The sequence below is a fragment of the Esox lucius genome, chromosome 5 (assembly GCF_011004845.1).
Source record: "Esox lucius isolate fEsoLuc1 chromosome 5, fEsoLuc1.pri, whole genome shotgun sequence".
Taxonomy (NCBI): domain Eukaryota; kingdom Metazoa; phylum Chordata; class Actinopteri; order Esociformes; family Esocidae; genus Esox; species Esox lucius.
Window position 1 is genome coordinate 26,753,756 of NC_047573.1, and position 4,502 is coordinate 26,758,257.

Below are 4,502 nucleotides of genomic sequence, written 5' to 3' on the forward strand. Positions count from 1 at the left end.
GCACATGAAGGTAAGAATGAAAATGTTGGCAGACACTTAGGACTGAATAATTCACTGTCTGTCTTTACTTTCAGAACATTTGGAGAAGATCAAGCGGCTGACTGAATGTCGTGCTGAGGGAACAGCAGCCTCTACAATCAGGTAAACACAAGACTATAGTAACACTAGCGTCTTGTCCTCATGAAACCTAATTTGTCTTAATGTGTGCCCTTTACTAAAATACAATACTGTACAGCATTTCTGAAATTACATGTGTAAGACAGTTATGTTTATTTCACTATTACATTTCTTTGTGCTTTTTAGCTTCAGATCAACAGCTGACTGAAGAGATTGTGGAGCTGAGGGCACAGTTGGTTCTACAGTCAGGTAAAAACAAGACTATAGTTGCGCTAGCATGTTGTCTTCATGAAACATCTAATTTGTCTTGAATGTCGTGCAGTGTGTCAGTGGTATGTGACTGTGATTAACTGCTTTTTTGTAGGTCCATGTCATTCAAGTCACTTGCGCCACATCGGCACAATGAGTGAAGAACTGCGCGAGCTGTCGAACAAGATGGCCACAGTGCTAGCTTGTGTCCAAGCAAATGGCTCGGTGGGGGAGTTGTCGTTCCCCAATGTTCAGGGTATTCAGCTCCCCCTGGACAACCTGGAAGACCTGCAGTAGTTTGATTCACAGTTGAGGCAAGACAAAGATTTTCAGGAAGGACTGGTAAGCAGTTTTCTTAACAAACTTAGATGTTATTTAAAGTGATTAGAAACATTTTACATGAGCTGTCAAGTGTAAAACCTTTTAGTTCTTCTATCTGTAGGTTTTCTGTTTGGTTGTTAAGGCTGGCAGGGAGCTGAAGTACACTCTGTGGCGGATGCTACCGTGCATCATTACAGCCAGGATCACAGTCACCAAGAAAACAATTGGTAACACAATACACCATGAAGGACTGAAATCCTGCAGCGTCCACAAGGTCCCCCTGCTCAAGAAAGCACATGTACAAGCCTGTCTGAAGTTTGCCAGTGAACATCTGAATGATTCAGAGGAGAACGTGTTATGGTCAGATGAGACCAAAATCGAGCTCTTTGCCATCAACTCAACTCGCCGTGTTTGGAGGAGGAATGCTGCCTATGACCCCAAAAACACCATCCCCACGTCAAACATGGAGGTGGAAACATTATGCTTTGGGGGCTTTTTTCTGCTAAGGGGACAGGACAACATCACTGCATCAAAGGGACGATGGATGGGGCCATGTACCGTCAAATCTTGGGTGAGAACCTCCTTCCCTCAGCCAGGTCATTGAAAATGGGTCATGGATGGGTATTCCAGCATGACCCAAAACACACGGCCAAGGCAACAAAGTGGCTCAAGAAGAAGCACATTAAGGTCCTGTAGTGGCCTAGCCAGTCTCCAGACCTTAATCCCATAGAAAATCTATGGAGGGAGCTGAAGGTTTGGGTTGCCAAACGTCAGCCTTGAAACCTTAATGACTGGGAGATGATCTGCAAAGAGGAGTGGGACAAAATCCCTCCTGAGATGTGTGCAAACCTCGTGGCCAACTACAAGAAATGTCTGACCTCTGTGATTGACAAAAAGGGTTTTGCCACCAAGTACTAAGTCATGTTTTGCAGAGGGGTCAAATACTTATTTCACTCATTAAAATGCAAATCAATTTATAACATTTCTGACATGCGTTTTTCTGGATTTTGTTGTAATTCTGTCTCTCACTGTTCAAATAAACCTACCATTAAAATTATTCAACTATTCATATCTGGACAAAATGCTAAAATGTATTTGACCCAACTCAAGATATTCTGACCAGAGTAACCATAGAAACATGATTTCTTTGCATCATTTCAAAAACAGCTCCAATGGAATATACTTTCCAAAACAGATACACCGACATGGATGTACTTATATGTAACTATACTTCTCACATATTCATATAAGAAAACATTTAAGAGAAAGTATTTGACCAAACATAAGATCCTGCGACTGGAGTAACCATACCAGCAGGATCTTTGCAACTTTTTTATATCAGCTTTGAAATACTTTTCATACTTTAAAAATGTATAATTGTTCAACGTTTGCTGTACCAATGAACCGGCTAAAACTTACTTTGAAAGCGTAGAAGCAAGCACCAGTAACTTGTGAAGTTCAAATCTAGTTAGAATTGTCATCTTAGCAGCACACACAAATTGTTGTTACAATGACAATGAAATGATTGGTGTCTGAACATAAACAATACATACACAATAATAATAATACACAATAATAAAACTTGAACAGTTTTGACCATCTTTTTCCTAAATATATTTTTAAAGAGATTAATTATGACCTCCAAGCCTAACAACACCTATTTTCTAACATACCAGCCATGTTTTGTTTCTCATAAAAAAAGGTGTCATAAATTTGGGAACACTAAGGATAATTACAAATGAAATCAAACCAAATCAAATCATCATTAACATTCTACTTGAACTGTTGCAGGTACGAGGCAATACACAGGCACAGAGAGAACAGAGGACTTTTAATAAAAGAAGTAAGATAAAACTAAACTGAGACACGGAAACAGAGACAATGTTACATAGGAACAAAAAGCAAATACTCAAGAGAAGGTAGAACTTAAATAGGGACATTGATCAGAAAAACAGGTGAGGGTATTAACAACAAACAGGTGTCTGTGCTCTGAATGAGGGAGGAGGTGTTGGACATCATCTGCCGTGCCAGGACGTGACACTACTTTTGTATGTACACCTAAGAATTAAGGAACTGCATTGTGGCTTGCCATTACTTTCCATTTCACTGGGGTATAACAATTGGTAACATTTGTCAAATCTGTTTGTCATCTATCACAATAGAGAAAGGAAAATGGTTTTTGACTTTCAGAAATCAGCCAGTGGGAACAAAGCTTTCATAAATGTGGCAATTACTACTTTTAGGGTAATAATCAAGAAGTTTAGTGCCACTGGAACAATTGTAAACCTGTCTAATGGAGCAAAGGTTCCCAACCACGGTCCTCAAGTACCGCCAACAGGACACATTTCCATTGTAGGGCCAGCCAAGCACAGCTGATTCAACTTGTCAGCTAATTATCAGGCTCTCATTGAGTTGAATTGGGTGTGCTTGTCCAGGGCTACAACAAATATGTGTGCTGTTGGGGGTACTCGAGGACCGGAGTTGGGAACCACTGTAATACAGGACACAAGTGTGTCTTTCCCTCAAGCACAACAAGGAAGATGGTTTGAGGAGAATCCAATGGCCACCATTGCACAGCTACAAAACTTGGTTATATATTGGTATCACCAAGATGTCACATCCATGCTAAATCTCGCGTCATTTGGTCAACTTCACTGTATTATGTTGACTCTGCCCACGGGAGACTGCCTCCATGCCAATAGCATATTTACAGCCTTTACAGAGAACGCCCATCAAATGTTAGCATCTGGAGTTTGTTAAACAGCACTGCCATTTAGATTGGAGTGCTATGCACACCACTGCTGAGATTTTTATTGAAGAGATGCTTATGGAAATCAACCTCATATATAATGCAATATAACAGGTAGATCTTTGTAATTATAGGAATGTTTGTCTTCCACTGGTCCAGGGGCTCTTGTTAGGCTCAACAGCATCAAGAACTCTAACAAGCACCAGAACATTTAAGCTAAAAACATGGTTGACTAGTGTCTATTCTATATGTTGTGTTTCGATCTTCAAGTTGAGCATTTCACCCTCTCTGCGGGATGCAGCCCAGATTCCTGGGTTTGGGATGGTTATGGGTTATCATTCGAAGGCCTGCAATACCCCTAATGGCCAGAAGAGGATAGCATTGTTCTACGCCATATTAAGGGGGAACAACAGGTCACATGATCATCTGATAAGTGAGCCTGTGGAAACTGAAACAGGACCCGCCCTCCTTGGTGGTTCGCGGTCCGAGACGAGGTGAGATCACGTTTTGATGATTGTGTGTTTGTAGGAGCTTAGCCCTTTGGATTGAGTGTTCATGTTACTCCTCTTTAATAAGCAGGGCGTCTAATGAAGGCGTAAAACAAAACAAGTTTTTTTGATAACCTAACCAGCACATTAAAGGGTTTTTAACTTGAAATCCATATGAGTGCCTGGAATAGAATTTTTCCCCCATTGCTTTTAAGCAATATTTGTTGAGTATTCCAATTGTAAACACAAATTAGCTCATAGTTTTATTGAAAAATCCAACCCACTAATTCTGTTCTTCTGTATTTAACTTTCTAAATGTGTTTTACATATATTTAAGCAATAAGGCACAAGGGCATGGATAGTATATGACCAATATAGCATGTTGGCACAACGCATGTTGGACCCAGGACACAGCACTTAGCCGTGATGTGCTTGCAATATACCACAAACCCCCGAAATGCCATATTGCTATTATAAAACCAACCAATTCAATTCGGGCAGTAAAACAAGTGATGAGATGTCTTACAGTCAGGATTCAAACCAGGTTTATAATTAGAAATACACAATAAACACATTCA

General features: G+C 40.3%; 1 long non-coding RNA gene across 1 annotated transcript; it reads left to right on the top strand.

Annotated features, from left to right (window-relative positions):
* The first annotated feature begins 31 nt into the window (after positions 1 to 31).
* On the top strand, positions 32 to 962 carry LOC105006834. The gene is made up of 4 exons (XR_827465.4): positions 32 to 141; positions 304 to 366; positions 482 to 708; positions 809 to 962. It is a non-coding gene; the product is annotated as an uncharacterized LOC105006834 (long non-coding RNA).
* The last annotated feature ends 3,540 nt before the right edge of the window (positions 963 to 4,502 follow it).